General features: G+C 44.6%; 1 non-coding gene across 1 annotated transcript; it reads left to right on the top strand.

Annotated features, from left to right (window-relative positions):
• The first annotated feature begins 17,834 nt into the window (after positions 1 to 17,834).
• On the top strand, positions 17,835 to 17,972 carry LOC119949712. Its single transcript, XR_005457254.1, has one exon. It is a non-coding gene; the product is annotated as a small nucleolar RNA SNORA7 (small nucleolar RNA).
• Positions 17,973 to 27,753: the final 9,781 nt, after the last annotated feature.

The raw sequence follows: 27,753 nt of genomic DNA, 5'->3' as shown, positions 1-27,753 counted from the left end.
CTGTGCTCTTTCCACTAGGCCATCATTTCTCCTCCTCTACAGACTGTACGCTCCTTGGGGGTAGGGAATGGGTCTACCAACTCTGCTGTACTGTACTTTCCCAAGCGCTTAGTGCAGTGCTCTTGCACACAGTAAGCACACACAATACATATCACTGATGGACTGATTCTAGGCCAATCTAGTTCTTTCAGCAACTGACAAGTTGACAACAGACTTTTAGATACCGATCACTTTTTCAAACTATTCCTTAGGCTGACTTAAAAAGGTTTTTTTTCCATCAGAAGGCTTCTGTAAGGACTATTTTTGTAGGGTACTTCAAAATGCACAAATGGATACTTTACTAATAGTCTTACAACACAACAATATAACAGTGAATAAAGGGAGCAAATCAGGGTGACGCAGAAGGGAGTGGGAAAAGAGGAACAATAGTAATGCTAGCATTTGTTCAGCATTTACTGTGTGTAAAGCACTGTTTTCTAAGATGGGTAGATTGCCAGATTAGATACTTCAGATAATTTGGCTACCTTAGATACCCAGATAGCTAGGTAGATACCAGTTCATCCAGTTGGACACAGTACGTGTCCCACATGGGATGCACAGTCCAAGAGCGCTCCACACAGTAAGTGATCAATAAATACCACTGATTAATTTATCAACTCACAGCATCAACCAATGGCTCCAATGAGGTTGCAAGGTCCTAGAAAGATGATGAACAACCTGAGGCATTTGAAGTGGAATATTTTCCTAGCAACTTGGAAATTGATATATGAATTGGAGATGTTCCAGTTTCATCAAATAAATGGTTTCTAGACTGGCTACCCTTGCCAGCCTGGTAGTCCCTTCCACCTGGCAGCTCAGAGGGCTTAGATGCCAGTTTATCCATTTTGATGGAATGAAGATGTCCCTCAAAATGTACCATCAAGGCAATTCCACTGCACAAATTAATCGAGAGCAGGTTGGTTTTTATTTTGGGAGTCACCCTAACCAAACGTTCTCTCAAGAAGACCAATGTTACTTCTTCAGGGTTTTCTGCAAAATGATTTTGGCACTTTAGAGGCTGCAATTAGGAAAATCACAAGAGGATCAGTTATTAAGCTGACTTCTGGAAAAAGCAGTGCACCCTTGGCACAAGATGAAGCAGTGCAGTTATCCTGATTCCCTATTCCTGTCCCTCCCTCTACCTCAACTCCCTGGAAGTGAGTCACTTTTCATCATGGATGATAAGGAAGGAGTCGTAAAATGTTTTTCTGCTAGGAAACCTGTGTATGAGCTCCTTCCTCCTCCCCGGGGCCTGGAATGCCCTCCCTTTGCCCATCCGCCAAGCTAGCTCTCTTCCTCCCTTCAAGGCCCTACTGAGAGCTCATCTCCTCCAGGAGGCCTTCCCAGACTGAGCCCCTTCCTTCCTCTCCCCCGCATCCCCCTCTCCATTCCCCGCATCTTACCTCAATCAATCAATCAATCAATCAATCAATCAATCGTATTTATTGAGCGCTTACTATGTGCAGAGCACTGTACTAAGCGCTTGGGAAGTACAAATTGGCATCACATAGAGACAGTCCCTACCCAACAGTGGGCTCACAGTCTAAAAGGGGGAGACAGAGAACAGAACCAAACATACCAACAAAATAAAATAAAATAAAATAAGTAGGATAGAAATGTACAAGTAAAATAAATAAATGAATAAATAAATAGAGTAATAAATATGTACAACCATATATACATATATACAGGTACCTCCTTCCCTTCCCCACAGCACCTGTATATATGTATATATGTTTGTACATATTTATTACTCTATTTATTCATTTATTTTACCTGTACCTATCTATTCTATTTATTTTATTTTGTTAGTATGTTTGGTTTTGTTCTCTGTCTCCCCCTTCTAGACTGTGAGCCCACTGTTGGGTAGGGACTGTCTCTATATGTTGCCAGCTTGTACTTCCCAAGCGCTTAGTACAGTGCTCTGCACACAGTAAGCGCTCAATAAATATGATTGATTGATCGATTGATTCCTGTTCATCGGCTCTTTGGGGATCATGAAAGAAATTTTAAACTCACATGAAATCAGAGTGGGACCAGCCAAGAGCACAAAACCATATCATATTAGGGGAATTATCTATCAGAGCATCAACCTTTGCTCCTTTTGGTGCCTCCAAAGTTACGTATATAACCACCTTTCCTATTGAGCTACATAAAACTAGCCCCACTCCATAGATGTCCACACATGCCCTGCCCTTTCCCCTCTCCCCACTGTTTCATGGCTCAATATTTTCTGATATCTCAGTCCACTCCCTAAACCTGTCTCTACAACTTCAACAAACACTGCCACTGCAGACTTCAGTGTCTCCTGGCAGCCACAGAGTTGTGGGGGCCGAAGCCACTGTCAGATGGGGTAATAATTATGGTACTTAATAATGATGGTACTTGTTAAGTTCTAAGCACTTGGGTAGATACAAATTAATCAGGTTGGACACAGTCCCTGTCCCACATGGGGCTCACACTCTTAATCCCTATTTTATAGATGAGGGAACTGAGGCCCAGAGAAGTTAAGTGACTTACCCAAAGTCACACAGCAGACATGAGGTAGAACCGGGATTAGAACCCAGGCCCTTCTGACTCCCAGGCCCATGCTCTATCCACGCTACTTCTTGAATGGGATGAGAGCAGGAAGCAGCGGAGGAAGAGGAAGGCTGGGTTGGGGGTGGGGGACTGGAAAGAGTCCCATATTTTCTCCCTTGAGCCCTCCCTTCAACCAGCCCCTCAGCCCGTCCTTCCACTGATTCAGACAGTTTCTGATCTTCTCCAAATTCCTCCCAATTCCTCCTTTGTCCTTCACTACCACTGCCAGCCTCAAACCATCTCCAAGCTCCTCACTTCCTCCTTCGAGCCCTTCCATCCTTTGCCTACAGCCTCAGACCTTGTCTGAAACCCTCCACTCCTCTGCTAAAGACCTTCTCTAAGCCCCACCTACTTTGCCAAGCCAACCCCTTTCCACTGCTGCAGTCACCTGCTCTGCCCCCAACCTGGCTCAATCCAGCCTCATCCTTGGCCCCTGAAAATTGTTTACCAAGGGTGTGAAGACTCCTGGGGTGCAAAATGCTACGGTGGCAGCCCATAAAGTCCACTACAATTCCCACTCCTCCCACCAAAAATGGAGGGCCCTGGAGACAGGATGGCAAGCCCAGGGGCCAGGAGACTTGTGGGAATGTGACTAAGAAGGAATTCTCTGGCAAATTTGTGAAAGTGGAGACTTGAGCTTTAACCACTGCCAAATGAAATGATTTCCGCCTCACTGAAATGGAGCCAGTGGGCAATGGGGACTAAATATCTTTCTAAACAACATCCTTTAGAACAGGGGTCAGCAGAATACACCCACAGATTGGATCTACAGCTACTCCTAATGGACTCCAAGCCATCCACAATCAAAGAACAAAGGTAGGTGTGGGTTACAACAGATATCCATGACTGATCCAGGGACAGATATGAGCCACTGTGCCCAGAAAAGTCTTCCTTTCTGCAATTTGAATCCTGTCCCTCTCCCTCCACTGATCTTTACTATTAGCTCCCAGAAGGCTTACTATTTTTGACAAGTGGCCTGCAGACTAAAGTAATTGCCTACTCCTTGTCATGAAGATTTCCTTGACTGGTCTCTCTCATTCAATCTATCATAAAATCCTGTTGGTTCAACCTTCACAACATCACTAAAATTCACCCTTTCCTCTCCATCCAAATTGCCACCATGTTTATCCAATCACTTACCCTATCCCACCTTGATAACTGTATCAGCCTCCTTGCTGACCTCCCAGCCTCCTGTCTCTGCCCACTCCAGTCCATACTTCATTCTGATGTTTGGATCATTTTTCTACAGAAATGTTCAGTCCATGTTTTCCCCACTCCTCAAGAACCTCCAGTGGTTGCCCACCCACCTCTGCATCAGACAGAAACCCCTTTCCATCAGTTTTAAAGCACTCAATCACCTTGCCCCTCCTACCTCATCTTGCTACGCTCCTATTACCACCCAACACACAAACCTCACTCCTCTAATGCTAACCTTCTCACTGTACCTGGAGTGAGGAGAGAGGCTGGGAGGTCAGCAAGAAGGCTAATGCAGTAATCAAGGATGGAGTGGAAGGGACAGATTTTAGTGATGTTGTGAAGGTGGGACTGACAGGATTTAGTGATGGATTGAATCTGTGGTTTGAATGAGAGAGAGGAGCCAAGGATAATGCCAAGGTTATGGGCCTGTGAGACAGGGAGGATAGTGGTGCCATCTACAGTGATGGGAAAGTCAGGGGGGATGACAGGGTTTGGGTGGGAAGATCTAAACCTATGTGAACGTCTTTGTTTTTAAATGATATTTATTAGGCACTTACTAAGACACTCTCCTCCAATTCTCTCCTTGACTCTCTCCAATCTGGTTTCCATCTCCTTCACTCTACAGAAACCACCTTCTCAAAGGTCACCAGTGATCCCCTTCTTACCAAATCAAATGGCCTCTACTCAGCCTAATCCTCCTCGACCTCTCAGTTGCCTTTGACATTGCTGAACATCCCCTTCATCTAGAGACATTACCCAACCTTGGATTCACTGACACTGCCCTTTCTTAGTTCTCCTATCTTTGTGGCTGCTCATTCACACTCTCTTTCCCAGGCTTCTCCTCTGCCTCCCACCCCCTAATTATGGGGATCCCTCAAGGTTCAGTTCTGAGTCCCCTTCTATTCTCCATCTACACTCGCTCCCTCGGAAAACTCATTTGCTCACATGGCTTCAACTACCACCTCTAATGCTAAACTAGTCACTGTACCTTGATCCCATCTATCTCACCTCCAGCCTTTCACCTACATCCTGACTCTGGCCTGGAATGCCCTTCCTGTTCATATCTGACAGAAAATTACTCTCCCTGCCTTCAAAGACTTATTGAGGGCACATCTCCAAGAGGCCTTCCCTCACTAAGCCTCCTTTTCTCTTCTCCTTCCCCATTCCCCTGACTTGCTCCCTTTATTCGTCCCCAGTCCCAGCCCTACAGCACTTATTTTTATTACATTACATTAGATAATTACATTAGTTATTACAGTACATATCTGTAATTTATTTATTTGTATTAAGATCTGCCCTCTCCACCCCCAGACTTTAAGCTTGCTATGGGCAAAAAACGTGGTTATATCATTATACTGTACTCTCCCAAGCCCTTAGTACAGTGCTCTGAGAACAGTAAGTGTTCAATAAATATGATTGACTGATTTATTGATTGACTCTGTGCCAAGCACTATTCTAAGCTCTGTGGTAAATATACAGATATATGGTAGATACAAGGTAATCAGATTGGACATGGTCCATGTCCCACATAGGGCTCACAGACTGAATCCCCATTTTACAGATGAGGTAACTGAGGCTCAAACAAGTTAAGTGACTAGCCCAAGGTCACACAGTAAATAAGTGGTGGAGCCGAGATGAGAACTCAGGTGCTTCTGACTCCTAGAAGGACTCTGTACTCTCTAGAAATGTACTCTGCACCTTCCCCTACCCGTACTTTATTTTAATGTCTGCCTACCCACCTAGTATGAAGACTCCTTGCAGGCAGTGATCACATCTACCAACTTTATTATATTACACTCAGCTAAGTGCTTAGTACAGTGTTCTGCACACAGTAAGCACTTAATAAATACCATCAATTGACTGTTCTAAGCACTGGGGGGATACAAGGTAATCAGGTTGTCCCACATCGGGTTCACAGTCTTCATCCCCATTTTACAGATGAGGCACATCTGAGGCACAGAGGCACAGAGAAGTTAAGTGACTTGCTCCAAGTAACACAGCTGACAAGTGGTGGAGCCAGAATTAGAACCCATGACCTCTGACTCCCAAGCCTGTGCTCCTTCCACTGAGCCATGCTGCTTCTCTGATGCCCCAGAGAAGAGGAGAATAAGGTCCAGAGCAGCGTGAGCCCTGGGATGCTGATGGGAAAGTACAGAGGGCCCCTGGGGTGGGGGTAAGGAAAGGTGGTTTGAACTGTAGTTGGTTTCACTGTTACCGAATTAAGAAAACATTAAACACTATTGAGCTCTCGGATCTTGATGTCTGCCTGCAGTAAGGGCTGGAGGAGGAGTTCTGGGAAGAGGGGAGACACATGGGCCTGGGAAAGTGAGTTGGTAGACTAATCACCATTGCCTCCTTCCCCTTCAGGGAGACACCTGGGCTTCATTTGAAGATGTGGTGGCATTGATCGAGTTTCAGGGGACTTGGGAAGCACTGAGCAGAACGTCCCCAAAGTTGTGTTAGAAGAATGGAAGAACGGGAAATCTTTAAGACTCAGTGGAGTTTGACCTGTTCCAGAAGTTCCTAAAGTTATTCTGGGGGCTTTGTTGGCCAAGATATGGGGCTGAGAACCCTTGGCAATGTCACAGTTATTGCTACCACTCTGGTGAGGTGTAGCATAGAGACCACAAAGACCACAGTTTACTCAGGGATCTTTAATTCCACTCCCTCCCAGGAGGGCTCAGCACACTACGAAGCACAGAGTGAACCACGGACATAGCAGTGAACAGAACGAGCATGGGCCACTTACAGGGGAAGGATTCTCTCATCATATCCCAACTGGATTACTGCATCAGCCTCCTCTCTGAGCTCCCATCCTCCTGTCTCTCCCCGCTTCAGTCTATACTTCACTCTGCTGCCCGGACTATCTCTGTACAGAAACGCTCTGGGCATGTCACTCCCCTCCTCAAAAATCTCCAGTGGTTGACTATCAACCTTCGAATCAAGCAAAAACTCCTCACTCTCGGCTTCAAAGCTCTCCATCGCCTCACCCCTTCCTACCTCACCTCCTTTCTCTCCTTCTACAGCCCAGCTCGCACACTCCACCCCTCTGCTGCTAACTTCCTCACTGTGCCTCATTCTCACTTGTCCCACTGTCAACCCCTGGCCCACGTTATACCTCTGGCCTGGAATGCCCTCCCTCCACACATCATCATCATCATCATCATCAATCGTATTTATTGAGCGCTTACTATGTGCAGAGCACTGTACTAAGCACTTGGAAAGTACAAATTGGCAACATATAGGGACAGTCCCTACCCAACAGTGGGCTCACAGTCTAAAAGGGGGAGACAGAGAACAAAACCAAACATACTAACAAAATAAAATAAATAGAATAGATATGTACAAATAAAATAAATAAGTAAATAAATAAATAAATAGAGTAATAAATATGAACAAACATATATACATATATACAGGTGCTGTGGGGAAGGGAAGGAGGTAAGATGGGGGGCATGGAGAGGGGGACGAGGGGGAGAGGAAGGAAGGGGCTCAGTCTGGGAAGGCCTCCTGGAGGAGGTGAGCTCTCAGCAGGGCCTTGAAGGGAGGAAGAGAGCTAGCTTGGCGGATGGGCAGAGGGAGGGCATTCCAGGCCCGGGGGATGACGTGGGCCGGGGGTCGATGGCGGGACAGGCGAGAGCGAGGTACGGTGAGGAGATTAGCGGCGGAGGAGTGGAGGGTGCGGGCTGGGCTGTAGAAGGAGAGAAGGGAGGTGAGGTAGGAGGGGGCAAGGTGATGGAGAGCCTTGAAGCCCAGGGTGAGGAGTTTCTGCCTGATCTGCCAAGCTAGCTCTCTTCCTCCCTTCAAAGCCCTACTGAGAGCTCACCTCCTCCAGGAGGCCTTCCCAGACTGAGGCCCCCTTTTTCCTCTCCTCTTCCACCTCCCCTCCCCATCGCCCCCTCTCCCTCCCTCTGCCCTTCCCCCTTCCCCTCCCCACAGCACTTGTGTATATTTGTACATATTTATTACTCTATTTATTTTATTAATGATATGTATATAGCTATAATTCTATTTATTCTGATAGTATTGACACCTGTGTACTTGGTTTTTTTTTTGTCTGTCTCTACCTTCTAGACTGTGAGCCCCTTGTTGGGTAGGGACCGTCTCTATATGTTGCCGATTTGTACTTCCCAAGCACTTAGTGCAGTGCTCTGCACATAGTAAGCATTCAATAAATATGATTGAATGAATGAATGAATGAATGAATGAATGAACACATCCTTTCCTTTGAATCAGGCCGCCCAGGGCTGGCCCAGGCAGCTCCCCTTGACCCTACTGAAGGTGCTCCCATAGGAGCGAACCCTCATTAGTCCCCCTGCTGTCCGTCAGGTTCCGGGGCTTCTCACTGGTGGTTGAGTAAGAAATTGGCATCCTTCGTTCTCCAATGGTCTCTATTCATTGCTCTTAGTCCCTCCTACAATGGTCCATTGATCTCCGTCTCAAGGCTCGATCCTCCATTTTAGAGCCACGTGTCCTGGGGAGGGGGCCGCACCCCAAACCATCTCTGTGCTGCTGAGCAACCTTGGATCGCGGGGGCAACAAGGTGGCTTGAATCTCCCTCCCCACACTGTGGCAAAGTTCAACCCAGACCTCAGTTTGGAGCCAGGGAGGGGAAGGAGCAATGAGGAAAATCCTCCTTTGGGTGGGGCTCTGAGTTAGAAGTCACCTGAGGATGCCCCGAGGCAACAAAGGCTCTATGCATGGAGCTCCATTTTAGAGACCAAGTGATGCTCACCTCTCTGACCTAGAGCTCAAGCCTGAGGGGAAGGGTAACATTTATCAATAGTTCTTTATAGTGAAAATGAGGCTACAAGATGCTTGGGCCACTAAGCACAGATAGTATCTGCTCTGATGCTTTGTTTCAGTCAGGGGTACAGAAGACACTTGTAGGCCTGATATCATATGTTAGATAGAAAGAGCAGCGTGGCTCAGTGGAAAGAGCCCGGGCTTTGGAGTCAGAGGTCATGGGTTCAAATCCCAGCTCCTCCAACTGTCAGCTGTGTGACTTTGGGCAAGTCACTTAACTTTTCTGGGCCTCAGTTACCTCATCTGTAAAATGGGGATTAAAACTGTGAGCCCCCCGTGGGACAACCTGATCACCTTGTAGCCTCCCCAGCGCTTAGAACAGTGCTCTGCACATAGTAAGCACTTAACAAATGCCATCATTATTATTACTATTATTAAAGAGCTGCAGATATCTGGTCGGGGAGGGGATGGTATCAGTAAATGTGGGTGAGTTGAATTAAAAAATTGTAAACTAAGTAGAAATTTGGGGCCCTGATAATTTAGAACTCTCTTCAGTGGACAGTACCTAAAATAGCCAATGCTACATTGCTTTTTCTTATAAATCTCCACAACTTCTTGATGTAGCTCTTGCCAAGTCTTACAAACTTTTGACTCAGGAACTTCTTAATATCTGAGCAAAATCACTCTTACTGTCAAGTAGTGTCACTTAGTGGATGGAGCAGGGGCCTGGGAGTCAGAAGGACCTGGGTTCTAATCCTGACTCTGCCACATGTCTGCTGTGTGTGAGCTTGGGCAAGTCACTTTGCTCCTCTGGGCCTCAGTTACCTCATTGGTAAAATGGGGATTAAGACTGTGAGCCCCATATAGGACAGGGACTGTGTCCAACCTGATTACCACAGTGCTTAGAACAGTGCTTGGCACATAGTAAGTGCTTAACAATTACCATAATTATTATTGTTATTATTACTTCATTTAGTGTTGCTTTCCATCTGAGGAAATGGAGATTTGTTTCTCTCCAATATCCATTCAGTGTCTTCTAAACTCAACTCCTTTAGCATTTCCACAAGGGGCTTCTTTCCTAGACTTTGATCACCTTGTTGTATTATCGTGAACCCTCTCTGAGTTCCCTACACCCTAATTAAATCATAGGAACCAGAGGCCAAAGCATTTTCAACACAGTTGGACAGGAAAGTACCTAACTAGGATTATCTATCTCTCAAGCTAAATCATTTTTTCACCTCTCAGAACTCAGCAGGAGTGAGAATGGAAAGCCATGGGTAAACTCCCCCATCAACATGGGGGCCTCAGGAGGACAAGGATGGAAGAGGAGGGTCACAGTTAAATCAAGCCATCAGTCAATGTTATTTATTGAGTGATTACCCTGTGCAGAACACTGTGCGAAGTGCTAGAGAAAGTACAATGCAACAGAGTTGGTATATGAAATAATGATAAGAATAATAATGGTATTTATAATGATAAGAATAATAATAATGGTGCTTGTTAAGCACTTACTATGTACCAAGCACTGTTCTAAGCACTGGGGTAGATACAAGGTTATCAGGTTGTCCCACATGGGGTTCACAGTCTTAATCCCCATTTTACAGATGAGGCAACTGAGGCACAGAGAAGTGAAGTGACTTGCCCAAAGTCACACAGCTGCCAAGTGGCGGAGCCAGGATTCAAACCCATGACCTCTGACTCCCAAGCCCGGTCTCTTTCCACTAAGCCACACTGCTTCTTGAGCCTGGGCTTGGGAGTCAGAGGTCATGGGTTCGAATCCCAGCTCTGCCACTTGGCAGCTGTGTGACTTTGGGCAAGTCAATTCACTTCTCTGTGCCTCAGTTGCCTCATCTGTAAAATGGGGATTAAGACTGTGAGCCCCACGTGGGAAAACCTGATAACCTTGTATCTACCCCAGCGCTTAGAATAGTGCTTGACACATAGTAAGCACTTAACAAATACCATTATTATTCTTATCATTATTACATATACCAACACTGTTGCTTGATTACTATATGCTAAGCCCTGTACTAAGTGCTGGGGTAGATACAAGATAATCGTGTTCTGCATGGGTTTCACAGTCAATTCCTGCCCCAAATCCCTGCCTGCAGGAGCTGCAGTTTGAATGGGGGAGACAGATATTGAAATACATCAGGGATAGGGGACATGGTAGAGTATAAGGATATGTACATAAGTGGTGTGGTGCTGAGGTGAGTAGAAAAGGAACTCAAAGGGTACACAGCCAAGCCCATAGTTGACACAGAGGAGACAGTGGATAGGGGCCATAAAGAGTTTAGTCTGGGAAGGCCTCTTGGAGAAGATGTGATTTGGGGAGGGTATTGAAGGCGTGGAGACTGGTGGACTATTGGATAGGAAGGGAGAGGGAGTTCCAGGCCAGAGGGAGAATGTGGGAGGGATAGATGAGGTGGAGACACAGAGAGTAAGTTGATGTTTGCAGAGAGGTGTGTGCCAGTTGGCTTGTAGTAGGATGTCAGTGAGGTTAAGTAGGAAGGAGAGAGCTGAGTTCTTTAAAGTCAATGCTAAGGAATTTCTGTTTGTAGCGGAAGTGGGCGGGCAACCATTGGAGTTTTTGAGGCGTGGGAAAATATGGATGGAATTTTTTTTCAGAAAAATGATCTGGGCAGCAGAGTGAAGTATAGACTGGAGAAGGGAGAGGCAGGAGGCAGGGAGATCAGCACGGAGAGTGATGCACTAATCAAGGCAAGGAATGATAAACATTGAATTATGTTGCCAATTTGTACTTCCCAAGCACTTAGTACAGTGCTCTGCACATAGTAAGCGCTCAATAAATACGATTGATGATGATGATGATGAATCAAGGTGGTAGCAGTTTGGATGGAGAGGAAAGTATGGAATCTAGAGACGTCATGAAGACAGAAGTGACAGGATATTGTGACAGATTGAATGCGTTGGTTGAAGGAGAGAGATGAGTCAAGGATAATGCCAAGGTTATGGGCTTTGTGATGGATCCTCCAAACAGTGTCTGCTTGGGAAACAGGGAAGATGGTAGTGTTGTGTCTACAGTAATGGTAAAGTCAGATGGAGCACTGGGTTTGGGTTGGGATATTAGAAGTTCCGTTTTGGACATGTTAAGTTTGAGGTATCAGTGGGACATCCAAGTAGAGATTTCCTGAAGGCAGGAGGAAAATGTGAGACTGAAGAGGAGAGAGGTCAGAGCTGGAGAGGTAGATTTAAAAATCATCCGGTTAGAGATAGTATTTGAAAACGTGGGAGCAAGTGAGTTCTCCAAGGGAGTGGGTGTAGATGGAAAATAGAAGGGGACCCTGAACTGAGCCTTGAGGGACTCCCACAGTTATGGGGTGGGAGGCAGAGGAGGAGCCTATGAAAGAGACTGAGGAGTGGCCAGGGAGAGATAGGAAGAGAACTAGGAGAGGACAATGTCATTGAAACCAAAGTTAGATAGTGTTTTCAGGAGAAGGGGGTGGTGCACAGTGTTGAAGGCAACTGAGAGATAGAGGAGGATTAGGTTGGATTAGAGACCATTGGATTTGGTTAAAAGGAGATCATTGGTGACCTTTGACGGGTCAGTTTCTGCAGAGTGAAGGGGATGGAAGCCAGAAGGGATGGGGTCCAGGAGAGAGTTGGAGGAGAAAACATGGAGGAAGTGAGTGTGGACAACTCATTCGAGGAGTTTGGAGAGCAATCCCCAAATAGATGGAAGCACCCTCTTGGGAAAGGACCAGGCTTTTCAGGCCCAGCTTGGAGATCAAGTCTTCCATCTGCTCTCTAAGCCATGCCCCACCAATGCTCAGCCAGGGACTCAATGAAAGGGCATATTTCTATTTTCTGGCTTGGGTCTGCCTATCAGACTCAAACACACCAATTGCCCTTTGGATTGGGTTGACGCACTTGAGTTCATTTTTTTGAGTCATCAAGATCATCTCTGGATTTTGGTCATGATTAATCCTCACCCCCCTAATCACCTGGGCACTTTGTTAAATGTGGTAGTGACTAGACTGCACATAACTGCTGCTCTAAAATACACTCACAAAACCTTGCCTTGTACTGAAATGTCTGGCCCAAATCCCTTGTGATTCTTGGGTTCTATTCGGAAAACTCTTTATCACACTTTCTTCTGCTAACAACAACATCGAATTGCTGAGCCATATGACCTCTTTGTCTTCTCCAGGAACTCCTGCAGAAACCAGTTCTTCCTGAATTGGGAATTATAGGGTTTGCTCTGTCTCCTTAAAGGAATTACCCTGCATCCTTCTCTGTGAAACCTCATCCAGTTCTTATCCACCCACTTCTCCAATTTGTCATGACCATTTTGATCTTGGATCCATGCAAATCAATCAATCAATCAATCAATCATATTTATTGAGTGCTTACTGTGTGCAGAGCACTGTACTAAGCACTTGGGAAGTACAAGTTGGCAACATATAGAGACGGTCCCTACCCAACAGTGGGCTCACAGTTTAGAAGGGGGAGACAGAGAACAAAACAAAACATATTAACAAAATAAAATGAATAGAATAGATATGTACAAGTAAAATAGAGTAATAAATACGTACAAATATATATATATATATATATATATATATATATACAAATGAATACAAGCCCATTCCAAAAAACAAGTTGAAAGATAAGCAGCTAGTTGAGCAGATTTAGTGATCATCTAATGACAACAAGCACTGTACGGAAAGGGCCCATTTCTGCACCTTTATGTGTCCACCTAATGTGCTTAATTGATTTAACTCTCTGGAATCAATGATGCAATGCTGCATGCCCCTCAACAGTTTAAGCCACACTTGATGCAGAAAAGCAATTGACAAGCAGCCAGTTGCATGACTATGCTAGACTTGATCATTTTGTAGGTTTTATCTTGGTCAGATCCAGGATTGATCCAGATGCAATGGACAAATTTGGGAAATAAATCGCACATATCCCTTCTGGGATGGCAATGTCAAATGACCCCGGGGAGGAAATTTGAGATATTCTGTTTTGCTAAGAGTATACCGGTCCATATGTATGGGACAGTGGTCATCTGCTGTGAACATTTCTAGAAATGTCAAATCCAGGAAATGAACACTTTCATCCCTTTGTAATTTGAAGTGACCCGAGAAGGGTTAGAGAACAAAAGACCTTTATTCATTATAATTCAGTATCCAAAGTATTTGTTCATTCTTTCGTGCTGCCAAAGCTGAGCTGTTAAACCTTTCACTCTACAGACAACTGTCATCATGGCACAGAGTGAATCGGATGGGCTGTAGATTCCAGAAACATGTGGACCATTCAATGAATTACTCCATTACCTAGCAGCTTTGTGTGCTTCAAATTTGCTATTTCAGCAGAAAACTGAAAGTGATTGGAAAGCTCCCTTTGGCACTAGAGCTGCTCACTCATAAAGGACCTGCTAAACTGCAAACTTTCATTCATTCATTCATTCAATCGTATTTACTGAGTTTTTACTGTGTGCAGAGCACTGTACCAAGCTCTTGGAAAGTACAATTCGGCAACAGAGACAGTCCCTACACAACAACAGGCTCACAGTCTAGAAGGGGGAAACTGTCCTTCCTCTTCCTCTCTCCCTTGCTTTCTCTTCCCCTCTCCTGCACCCCACCTATATCCTCTTGAACGAAAGCTAATTGGCTCCTACCTAGAGAATAGCTGTTGGATTCAGAAATTTCTGGTGAGAATTTGGATACATAGGGCATTTCCATTAATGGGGGCTGGTCGTGGGGGGCACAGTATCGCAACTATATCTCAATGAGTCTTCAATTCCTACTTGGATGAAGGGTGATTAGGGTTGCCTGACTAGAACACTCAAGTCTCTCTCTCTTCCTCCCTCCACTCTTCTTGCCTTCTTCTTTTCTTCCTTCTTCATTGATCCATCCAGGATCATGACCACTAAGTCACCTGTTCACAGACTTTTGCCAGGAGCACGCTTAGCCTGCAGGTCCCCTAGGACTGAATCAAATTGGATAGATCCTCTAAATGACCCTTACCTAGTTGAGATTGCATTCAGTTGGTCTCCTGACTCTCCCAATGCTTCCTGTTTCAGAAAGGGGCCATGATACTGTCATTCTGGGAATGAACCAGATCTTACATCTGGGGGATACTAGGGAACTTAATAGTTTCCCTCTAGGCTGCTAAACTCAAAGCCTGTAAGGTCCATGTGGGCAGAAATCATGTCTACCTACTAGATTGTATTGTACTTTCCCAAGGGCTTAGTAAAGTGCTCTGCACACAGTAAGCACTCAGTTGATTGACTGATGGATTGATGGATGTGTGAAATATCCTTACAGTGAGTTCCAGGCCAAGTCATGATAGGCAAGATTCATTTCGGTTTGGCAGTCTCCAGGACCTGGCCAAGGTATTGGGTCTGTTGTGACTTCAATCAAGCAGTAAATCATGTTTATCGAGTGCTTAAAGTGTGCAGGGCACTGTACTAAGCATTTAGGAGAGTACAGTATAGCAGAGTTGGTAGACACATTCCCTGCCCACAACGAGCTTATAGTTTAGAGGGGGAGACAGACGTTAATATAAACAAATAAATTACGGTTATGGACGTACGTTTCATGGGACTGAAGGAGGGGTGAATAAAGTGTGCAAATCCAAGTGTAAGGGCATCGGGAAGGGAGCAGGAGAAGAGGTAATGAGAGCCTAGTTAGGGAAGGCCTCTTGGAGAACTGTGCCTTCAATAAAGCCTTGAAGGTGGGGAAAGTGATCTTCTGACGAATGGGAAGGGAGAGGGTGTTCCAGGCCAGAGGCAGGAAGTGGGCAAGAGATTGGTGGCGAGATAGGTGAAATCAAGGAGTAGATTGTCATTAGAGGAACGAAGTGTGTGGGCTGCGTTGTAGTAGAAAAGCAGTGAGGTATGTTAGGAAGGGTTAAGGTGATTGACTGCTTTAAAGCCGATGGGAAGGAGTTTCTGTCTGATGTGGAGGTGGATGGGCAAGCACCGGAGATTCTTGTCAAGTGGGGAAACATGGACCTATCATTGTAGAAAAATGATCTGGGAAGCAGAATAAAGTATGGACTGGAGTGGGGAGGTCAGCAAGGAGGCTGATACAATGATCAAGGCGGGATAGGATAAGTGCTTGGATTAATGTGATAACAGATTGGATGGGAGAGGAAAGGCTGGATTTTAGTGATGTCATTTAAGTTGAACAGACAGGATTTTGTAATACATTGAATATGTGGGTTGAGTGAGATGAGTCAAAGATAATGCCGAGGCTTGTATAAGTCCCACAAGTGGCATTACCCTCTCCCTTCTATCCCTGTCCCATACCAATGGGATGGCAAAAGCAGGAGAAGCAGCAACACTTTTTCCCCAATACTGGACCATGCTGGGCAGAGGTAGAAATTGTGCCAGATTGCTAGCTCCTTTAAGTCTCTACCTCCTCTGTTTACAGACTCTGTATATTTCAGGTGTTCCATTAATTAACATGGAAAAGCATGGGATTCTGCCCAAAGGAACTTCAGGTCTCTTCTATTAGTCAATTGTATGCTGCTTCATGTGGACCTGAGAATTTTAAAATATCATATGCAAGTTCAATTTTTTCCAGATGAGAGTTGTACTCATCTTCAAAGATAAAGCTGTTGACCGTGAGGTTGTATCCGTGTGAGCGGAATTGAGAGAAAATCATCTGCACACTTGCCCCCTGGATCGATGAAACCTTTTCATCTGAAAAGGCATGGCACCTTTTCAGGCTCCTTGCCAAGCAGGGTAAGCATTACTTAGTCATCAGTGGTTAATCAATCCCTCATCAGTCAATAGAATTTATTGGGTGCCTGCTTTGTGCAGAGTACTGAACTGAGGGCTTGGGAAAGTACAATAGAAGTAGATGAGATGATCCCTTCCCACAAGGAGCTTAAAAATATATTGGAGGAGACAGACACATAGTACTTGAGAGATAGGAGGAAGAAGTGTTTAAATATCCGGATGTCAATAGATACATATAAAAGTGTAACAGGGGGTTGTGAGTGCGAAAGTTCTGAGATGATAGTTGGAGATACGTAACAAGGTGTGAAGATAAATCCCACTGCTATCAGGACACACACTTGAGTTATTTTTTCAGGAGTGGCGATGGTTTACACTGAGTCATCTACATCCTATCATCCAGTTCCCCTGGTACCAGATGCACACATATTTGAAGGAGTCGTTAGGGATAATGGGTGAGGCCTGTGACTATGTCACAGGGGAATCTCAACATTATCCACACCTCTATGCTGTCACTTATTTCATGAGCCATTGTTGAATAATACTCTTGGAGTGGCTTGGGAAAGGTCAGAGAACTCTTTGCCCCTGTCTTGAGAAAACCAGGGGAAAAGCAAAACAAGAAATGAAAATAAAACAAAAAACAACAGAAGCAACAAAACAAATATACTCTGGCCCTCTATACAACTTGACTGACCAGAATCAGAACAAAGTAGGAACAGTGGAGCAGGGTCTGTGCAGACAAGGACAGTGGTTTCAAGGGACAGTGTATCACTCTCAGACTGTCTCTTCTACCTCTGGAACGATTTGAAAGGCCTGACTCTGAAACTTCCTCCAAGGCAGCATTGTACTTAGTACTCACTGTGTGCAGAGCACTGTACTTAGCACTTGGGGGAGCACAATACAAAAGAGTGGTAACACATTCCCTGCCCACAAGTAGCTTAAAGAGTTTTTATGAATGTATATGTCATAGATAGTGATGTTTGTCCATTTTCATTTTCTAGAAGTGTGTTACTGATTTCTGGTGCCATAGAAAGAAAGGCATAGCTTAGTAACTTCAAATGGATCCTCCAGTTATGCCAGCCATCATAAACGATGGTGAATGTTTCCAGGTTTGTGAGTTGCTTATTTCATATTGCCAAAAATGCTCATCAGAAAAATCTCAGCAATTTCTGACCAGAATTTTCCCCTGTAAGTTTTAGGATTCTTGCCAAACTTGTGATTTCCACTGCATAAGTCCTTTTTGTAAGTGATTTTTCATTATTCATCATACTAACCTTCTTCATGTTCTACAAAAGGTTATTAATTTATTAATACATGCTATAATTATTATATGCAGAATTACTGAAATAAATGGAGAAGGTCATAAGATTTCAAATTGGATGAAGATATTGACAGCAGAAGATGGTAATATTGAGTTGTTAACTTCCCAGACCAAGAGGAAAGGTCATTCAAATGATACCCTGGAGGGAAAATTGATATGACCTTAACTAGGTAGAAGCCAAGAAAAACAAACTTTATGGGCGTGAGTAGTAGTACTGGTGGTAGTAATAATAGTACTAGTCCCCTCTCAAGGTCGCACCTGGAGAGTTTCCAACACTCTACCAGACATGACTAGAGGAGGGAGAGTCAAGCAGAGGCATACCCATTCTATTCCTAGCTAGGTCAGTGGCTAGCAAGGGGAAGGCAATCTGCTACAAATCAAAACTCACCCATGCTGGGCAGCAGCGGCATCCGAGAGAGTTGAGAGCACAGACTCCTTTACCGTGCGAAAGGACGCAATGGTAAATCACTTCTGTATTTTTACCAAGAAAACTCTATGGATACAGTACCAGAACAATTGCAGATGGAAGTGGGGCGTTCTGGGAGAGATGTGTCTATGGCATCACTATGAGTCGGACGTGACTAGACAGCGTAAGGCAATAAGTAGAGTAGTAGTTGTAGGAGTAGTAATAATAGTAGTACTGTTTGTAGTAGTAGGAGTAGGAGTAGTAGTGTCATAGTATTTGTAAAGCATGACTATGAAAAGCACTATACTTGGCACTGGGAAAAGTACACAGGTGAGAATTAGACTTGGGGCTCACAATCTAAGAATCAAAGGAGGGAAGGGAGCTGTGATGGACCCATATGAAAAGATAAAACAATAAAAGCACAAACCAACATAAAAGACAAAGATAAATCCAATAGAAACAATAAGGTACTTTGGCTAGATGAACAGAGTTTCAGTCTCTTCAGGTCTCAGAATCTAGCATTCACAGGTGTGATAGTCATGCACACCCTCCGGCCCTCCCTATTTGGAAGTAGCAACTCAATGTGAAAAATATGCCAGAATGGCTTTTGAAGAATTGTTTCAAAGACTGTCAAGTCCAAAAGCATCATGGCATGGAAGAATATAAAAATTATAAACTCTTTGTGGGCAAGGATCATGTGCTCCAACTCTGTTGTATTGTACCCTCCCAAGCGCTTGATACACAGTAAGTGTTCAACAAATATCACTGATTGATCGATTGGCCAATGTCCAGTGTCCCATATGTGAGGCCAGATACATTTAATTTTTAGGCCAATTTTCAAAATTACAGTTCAGGACTATGTAGAGAAGCAGCGTGGCTCAGTGGAAAGAGCACAGGCTTTGGAGTCAGAGGTTATGGGTTCAAATCCCAGCTCTGCCAATTGTCAGCTGTGTGACTTTGGGCAAGTCACTTCACTTCTCTGTGCCTCAGCTGCCTCATCTGTAAAATGGGGATTAAGACTGTGAGCCCCCCATGGGACAACCTGATCACCTTGTAACCTCCCCAGCACTTAGAACAGTGCTTTGCACATAGTAAGCACTTAATAAATGCCATTATTATTATTATTAATATTTCTGTCTTAGTACAGTGCAGTGTAGTGAACTTTCAGTCAGCAGGGCTGTATGTACCTGGGTAGAAATTGCTTTATGTATATTGACTTTATATATACAGAGAAATAGATAGATAGATAGATAGATAGATAGATAGACAGATAATCATCTTACTCATAAATGCATACCTTCTATGGAGACATTGATAAGTATCAACTATTTATTCCACACTTGTGGATTCTAATTGAATTCTAGTCTGGTGTATGAAGCTGCCAATCGAAAACACACCAGCAAGAGACAACTCCTTGCTCAGAATGAATCACCCTCAGGCCTAATGTCAGTATCAATAACAGCAATTTTTGAGTTCCTACTTGTGCAGAACATGTAAAAGAAGAACAGCTTGAAGAACATGCCAAAGAAGTAAAAGCCTCTAGGCTTTCCCTTTGGAGTGTGTGTGTGTGTGTGTGTGTGTGTGTGTGTTTTGTGTGTGTGTGTGTGTGTGCGTATGCGTGTGTGCATGTGCCTGGGAAAACAGACCGCAAGAGGTTTTACCACAGCACGATACACCCGGCCCAGCCACTGCCAACCCCTGGGAAACTCTGAGTACCCAAAGCTACAGTGGGGCACAGAGTGTCTGGACCCATGAGAAACAGGACCCAGTGTGTGTGTGGGAGCCATCAGGGAGCAGATGGCCCAGCCAATTCCCTGGAAATGTGGCCTGAAGGCAGAGAGAGACTTCCCCACAACCCTATCAAGACCTAGCCCTAAGGAGAAAGGTCCAGGGTGTCTTCCCTGGATGAATCAATCAATCATTCATATTTATTGAGCACTTTACTATGTGGGAAATGCTGTACTAAGTGCTTGGGAGAGTACAATACAGCAGAATTAGCAATTTTCCTGCCCATAGTGAGTTTACAGTCTAAAAGGGGAGACAGACATTAATATGAATAAATGAGTAACATAATATATAATTTGAAGATACATAAGTGCTGTCAGGTTGAGGGTGGGGCAAATATCAAGGTGTCCAAAGAAAATAGGAGCTGAATGGAGAGTGCTGGTGGGCTGCTTAGAGATTATTTAGCTCAAAGAAGCCACCCTGGACCAAGGAGGTACTGCAGAACAAATGGCAGGCTAGGGGTAAGGTTTTGTTGAGTGTGTGAGAGACGGAGCTTGGCTGGCTGTTTGAACTCCATGAGTGAAGCCAGCATCTTCCTAACCAGGAGACACACACATAATAATTACGGTATTTGTTAAGCACTTACTTTGTGCTGACCACTGTGTTAAGCCCTGGGATAGATACAAGATAATCAGATCAGGCACTGTCCCTGTATCCCACATGGGACTCAGAGCCTAAGGGGAGAGAGAACAGGTAGTGAATTTCCATTTGATGATGAAGAAACTGAAGCCCAGAGAAGTTAAGCAAATTGTCCAGGGTTACATAGCAGGTGAGAGGCAGAGCTGAATTTAGAACCCAAGTTCTCTGGCTTCCAGGCCTGTGCTCTTTCACCTGGAAACACTGCTTTAATGAGGCAAACTAACTTTACTGAACTCCATCTAGAACAACTTCCTAGTGAATTAGAGTGTTGGAGATTGCCACAGCCAGGAAGTCCTTCAGACTCTGCCCTCAAGCTTGCAGTTTAATGGGACAAAAGATAGATAGCAATATACCATTGTTAAGAAGGAGAAAGCAGGTAAGAATAGACACAAGTGGATAGATAGATACATATCTTTCTAATATAATAATAATGGCATTTGTTAAGCACTTACTATATGCCAAGCACTGTGCTAAGCGCTGTGGGGGGATACAAGGTAATCAGGTTGTCCCACATGGGGCTCACAGTCTTAATCCCCATTTTAAAGATGAGGTAACTGAGGCACACAGAAGTGAAGTGACTTGCCCCAAGTCACACAGCTGACAAGTGGAAGAGTCGGGATTAGAAGCCATGACCTCTGACTCCCAAGTTCGTGCTCTTTCCACTGAGCAATGCTGCTTCTCAACATATCAACAGCTGCCCCACAGCACTTAGTACATAGCTGTAATTCATTTATTTACATTAATGTTTTCTCCCCCTCTGGACCGTGAGCTTGTTGTGGGAAAGGGAATATGTCTACCATCTCTGTTATATTGTACTCTTTGAAGAGCAAAGTAAGCTCTCAATAAATACTATTTATTTATTGATTGACTGCCTGTGTTTGCATCAACTCAGCCCTCTATTTACTCCTAAACATTGACCTCTTCACTCTCAAGGACCCAAGCACCCACATATAATAATAATAATAATAATAATAATGATAATAATAACGGTATTTGTTAAGTGCTTACTATGTGCCAGGCACTGTACTAAGTCCCTTGTCCCACGTGGGGCTCACTGTCTCAATCACCATTTTACAGATGCGATAAGTGAGGAACAGAAAGGTGAAGTGACTTGCCCAAGGTCACACAGCAGACCTGGGGTGGAGCTGGGTTTAGAACCCATGACCTGACTGGGTTCTAATCCAGGTATCAGACTGACCTCATGTGTCAGGCCGGGCTTGACCGGTCCAATTCCATTGGCAAGCATGTCATGACCACTGGTGCAGTCAGCAGATCGGTAGAGTACCCCTCGACTGGTATTGCTGATAGCAAGTGGAGCGCCCCAGAAGTGGGGGAAGTGGTGTATTGCTGATAGCAAATATGAGGTCTCCAGAAACTGGAAAGTTACATGTCAACACAGTGAGAGTAGAAAACTCTCTCATGGAATTTGGATAGGGATGGCAGGAGGGAGATGGGGTGATTACTGGAAGGAGCTGTGGGGTCAAGGGATGGTTTGGGGTTTTTTTAGGATAAAGGAGACATGGTCATGTTTGAAATCAGTGGGAAAAAGCCACTGGAGAGTGAACAGTTGAAGATGGTGGTCAGAGAGGGAAGAAGGAAGGGGACAAGCACTATGATAAACTGTGAAGAGAGGGGTCAGGGGTACAGGTGAAGGGGGTAGATTTTGAGAGGAGGCAGGTCTCTTTTTGTGGTCCTCCTGGGAAAGATGGGGAGAGTTGAAGAAGGGGCAGGAGAAGGGAGGGACTGGAGAGGAGCAGGGGCAATTTTAGGGAGATTGCACCTGATGGTTTCAATTTTCTCAATAAGGTATGTGGCCAGGTCATTAGGGGCAAGAAAGTTGGGGGAAGCCAATAAATATTGCTGATGGTCTGAGGGTAACTGAGGAGTCAGCAGCACTGTTCACACAGGGTTTACACTTGAGTTGTTTTTCCAGTAGATGAATTGTGTTAATTAACCCATCCGCATTTTCTCACCCCGTTCCTCTTCCTCTAACACAGGGGTCCACATCCTGTGGTTCCTGAGCGACATTTGACTCTTCTTAATATCAACTGTAGTTCTCGAGTCTAGTTACCTTGGGGCCCACCTCTCCCACAGACTCAGCATCATGGTACTGACAGCTTCAATCCCACACCTTTTTTTGGCAGAAGTAGCTGGCCCGGCAGTGCTGAGGTAGCCCTGCCAGGTAAAGCAAGGAACGGGGCCACTCGCCTCACATAGAAATCTGGGTCAAGAGCAACCCTGGTGCTGGGCACCATATGCGCTGGTAGTGCCACCCGGCAGGCAGGGAAAAGTCAGGGCAGGGAGAAGAGCAGCCTTTATACTGGGCACTGCATGCACTTCTCACAGTTTCCATGGGCACTGGAAAAGACGATTCAACCCCTATGAATGCTTGGTCTGGAGCAGCTATGCAGTGGTGTCACAGGAGGGGACAGGGTCTGATTGACATGACAAAAATAGCAGACATAGTACTTTTCAAGTCTGGCACCCACCTGCCGCCTTCCCAAATGAAAAGGACCAGGAATAGATCCATTTATTTTTCTAGACTGTGAGCCCATTTCTAGACTGTGAGCCCATTGTTGGGTAAGGACTGTCTCTATATGTTGCCAACTTGTACTTCCCAAGTGCTTAGTACAGTGCTCTGCACCCAGTAAGCGCTCAATAAATATGATTGATTCTCTTTCTCTTTTTCACTCTCTATTCTCTCACCCTTTACCCCTTTCTTTCCCCTCCTCTTTTTCTTTCTTTTCCTCTCTCCTCTCTCCTTTTTTTCCTACTCTCCCCCTCTTCTTCCTTCTCCTTTCCCTCTTTTCTCTTTCTCCCCTTCTTTTTTCTTGACCTGTTCATCCCTCTCTAGCCGATTAAAAATATCAATGTAAAATCCAACATTATCTTTAAATTCTTCCTTTCATGGTTTCATAATTAAACCTCCACAGTGAAGTAACCTCAGTTAATGGGTGTTTAAATTGCATAGTTGACTCTATGAGCACCAACTGATGATAGGTTTCATTTTGTTTGTCTTTTATGTACAAAAACGGTTCCCAACATCTGCTCTAACAACTTGCCTCGTGGGATGACTGGATGGGGAAGAGATGTAGAGATGCAGTCTGTTGGGCCTTCATGCTCTCCATATGCTGCAGTTGAGGGACACTCACTATGCTGCAGTGGATGGACACTCACTCTTGCTGATCTGCCTTGCTCACTACTTTTGAGTGGATACAAGTAACCCTCAAGTAGTACCTGGAGATCAGATATGGGCAATGAATTTAAATTTACAAGCACTGACCAGCTGACCACTGCTGTCCAGTTAAGTTTTTAATGTCTGAAATTTTATCTCTAGCAGCTTTCATGAATCCTATAATCCTAGAGCCAGAAGGGACATCTAATGATCATCTAGTCCAACCACTCTGCATTCTAGGGAGGTGAATGACTAAATGACCCAAGATAGAGGGTACTAGTAAACCATTTGATAACAATTTGGTGATAACTGATCTAATGAGATCAAATGGAGCTTGTTTCCCAGTATCCTTTCCCACTGAGAGGAATTTATCAGTCTTAATATTGATTTGACATTTATCTGCTCAATCTGTAACTTTGAAAACTAATCATTTGGGTTGTTTCCCTCCAGATGTAATTTATTTGACAGTTACAGATTGAAATATGTAGGGCACTCATGATGGATGAATGTTGATCATTTCTTGTCTCTAGTGCAGGATATTAGAGAATGCTATAGGCTAGTAATGATACCCCACTGTGGCCAGACAAACTGAGTCCATTTTCGTAAAAATCAGTGATGAGCTTGAGCCAATCTTGGCAACGAAACTGCAGATACCTCTCTCCTGAAGGCAGGACTTTACTTAGCTTCTAAATAGAAATTATTCCTGGAGCAGTGGTGCTGGATGGAGGAAGCCAAGGAGAATAATGCAAATGTAAGGTTGTGCATGGTTAGGGCTAACCAGAACATGAAGAAGGAAGCATATCGAGAAGCAGTATGGCGTAGTGGACGGAGCACAGGCCTGGGAGTCAGAAGGACATGGATTCTAATCCAGGCTCCACCACTTGTCTGCTGGGTGACTTTGGGCAAGTCACTTCACTTCTCTGTGCCTCAGTTACCTCATCTGTAAAATGAGGATTGTGACTGCGAGCACCACGTAGGACAGGAATTGTGTCCAACCCAATTTGCTGGTATCCACCCCAGTGCTTAATACAGTGCCTGGCACATAGTAAGCACTTAACAAATACCACAGTTATTGTTAATTTTCTTATCGAGGAATTTGTGAGGTTTGGCTATGATTGTCTCAGGAAGTAATGAGGCCAAAAGATGACCTGGAATAGAGTTCCAGCCTTCTGACTGGGAAGAGTGAAGTTCCATGTGAAGTAGGAAATACATGATCAGCACTGACACTGAACATTGTCCAAAATGATATCACATCAAGATTGGGAGGAAGGAGTGCCAAACTGGAAGGCAACAGTGAACCCACTCTGGGAGAAGGAGCATGGCCTAGTGGATAGAGCACAGGCCTGGGAGTCAGAAGGAACTGGGTTCTAATTCCCGCTCTGCCACTTGTCTGCTGTGTGACCCTGGGCAAGTTACTTAACTTCTCTGTGCCTCAGGTATCTCACGTGTAAAATGGGGATTACGACTGTGAGCCTCATGTGGGACAGGGACTGGGTTCAACCTATTTAGCTGGTAGCTACCCCGGGGCTTAGTACAGCGCTTGGCACATAGTAAGCACCTAACAAGTACCATAAAAAAATTGGGGGAGCAGGTTCTTTCCAGGGATTTCCCTCAGGAGATGCCCACTGTAAGGTTTGCCAGTAAGTGAATCTGGCAATCCAGAATGCAGATCTGTAATTCAGTCATGCTAGTTATACCTTGACCCAAGAGCATATTCAGTTTCCTTCCTTATATCATATCTCTGCCATCCATCCACTCCCGCCATCTAGGACTCTGCCAGTTGGTGATCTTGGGCTCCATATATGTGTCAGTCAGTCAATGGTATTTATTGAGCACTTACTGTGTGCAGGGCACTGTACTAAGTGCTTGGGAGAGTACAATACAACAATGAACAGATACGTTCCCTGTGTCCTTCCTCCTGTCTTTCCTCTAAACTGTAAACTCATTGTGGGCAGCAAATATATCAACCAATTATGTTGTGTTGTTGCTGACATCTCACCCATGTCCTGCTTCTGGCCTGGAATGCCCTCCTTTTTCATAACCGACAGACAATTACTCTTCTCCACTTCAAAACTTTAATGAAGGCAAATCTCCTCCAAAAGGCCTTTCCAACCAAGCCCTCATTTCCTCTTTTCCCACTTCCTTCTACATCAAACTGATTTTCTCCCACCACCCGCTCCACTGATTTTCTCCCACCACCCGCTCCACCCCCATAGTACTTATGTATATATCTGCTATTTATTTATTTGCATTAATATCTGTCTCCCCCTCTAGAATACAAACTCCTTGTGGGCAGGGAATATATCTGTTATACTGTTGTGTTGGACTCTCCCAAGTGCTTAGTACAGTGCCCTGTACACACTAAGTGCTCAATAAATGTGATTGATCGATTGATTAATTGATTGGCATCGTTGATGGCTCAGGTCTCAGGCAATTGCTAAATTAATTTGTCTGCCTTGAGAAATTCTCCAAGATTCTCAGGCTATTCCCCAGTGGAATGGTCAATAGGGTCAGAGTTGGGTTCTAACCCTGAAGTTCAACTAAGTGACTGGGTTCTAATCCTGGCTCTGCCACTTGCCTGCTGTGTGACCCTGTTGCAAGTCACTTAACTTCTCTGGGCTTCAGTTTAATAATTTGTCATATGGGTATTCAACCCCTGTTTTCCCTCCTACTTGGACTCTGAGCCTCGTGTAGGACAGGGACTACGCCTGACCTGATTATCTTTTATCTACCCACTGGCTTAGTACAGTGCTTGGCACATAGTAAGCAGAGCAGTTTTTTCAGGGCATGTGCTACTCTCCCCAGTCTGGAGATGGAGGAGATAAAAATCCCTAAAAAATGTTCACTTTAGTCATATTTTTTGAAAAGCAGTGGACAAGCTGATCATCCACTTTATCAATAGTAAGAAATCAAGGAAGAAACTAAGACTGGGACTAATGTCTTATGTAGGCACTACATAGGAAAAGCTAGCACAGACAACACTCTTCTTCTTGATATCTGAGCGAGTAATCACTGGGTTATCTCAAACACTGTGCTCCAGTTGGCCACAAAAATTAAAACCACATGGAACCACCCCATGCTCCCATCACTGACATCTAATACTAATGTACTAATGTATTTGGCTAGCAAGCACTGAGAGCAAGCCAAGAGAATGGATCAGGCTCTTGACTCACTCTGATATTCTGACACCACAGATCTTGAGACCGCATGTGCAGTTTCAAGGATGCCATATATACAATAAGCCTGCAGATGTCCTTGACTTCACCAAGACAAAATGATAGTGATGCCAAGCAGCTGCATCAACATCCCTCATGGATCATCGACGGGAAGTCTCCTGAGAAAAAAGGGACCTGCCAACACAACAAAATAGATGGCAGATGCCCAACGATGCCAGATTAAAGAGAAGTGGTCGATGGTGAAAGCTAAGAAGGCAAAGACATCGGCTAGCTGCAAAGAGAGTTTTCAAAAAGATCTGTGCAACCGTTGGACCAAAGTCAAGCATTGTCAACCCCATCCTAAACGCTGATGAATCAAAACTGCTGACCGATCATGCTGCAGTCCTGGACAGGTGGGCTGAACATTGAAACAGCATGGCCAAGTAGAAAGAGTACAAGCCTGGGAGGTAGGAGACCGGGGTTCTAATCTCGGCTCCATCGCTTACCTGCTGTGTGACCTTGGGCAAATCACTTAACTTCTCTGTGCCTCAGTTCCCTCATCTGCAAAATGGGGATTCAATACTTGTTCTCCCTCCTACTAAGACTGTAAGCCCCATGTGTGACCCGAAAATCTTGTATCTACCTCAGCTCTTAGTACAGTGTTTGGCACTTAGTAAGTAAGCACTTAGCAAATATCACAATTTGTACACTTATTATATTACCAGTGTTCCCTCAATTGCCAATCAACAGCTTGAGATAGTGCTAAAAGTACAGTATTCATTCATTCATTCAATCAGTTGTATTTATTGAATGTTTGCTGTGTGCAAAGCACTGTACCAAGCACTAGGGAGAGTACAATACAGCAATAAATGGACACATTCCCTGCCCACAATGAGCTTATAGTCTAGAGGGGGAGACAGACATTAATATAAATAAATGAATAAATTACAGATATGTACATAAGTGCTGTGGGGCTTGGCGAGGGGATGAATAAAAGGA

Source organism: Tachyglossus aculeatus, chromosome X2 (assembly GCF_015852505.1).
Source record: "Tachyglossus aculeatus isolate mTacAcu1 chromosome X2, mTacAcu1.pri, whole genome shotgun sequence".
Lineage (NCBI taxonomy): Eukaryota > Metazoa > Chordata > Mammalia > Monotremata > Tachyglossidae > Tachyglossus > Tachyglossus aculeatus.
This window is presented reverse-complemented; position numbering and strand designations above follow the sequence as displayed.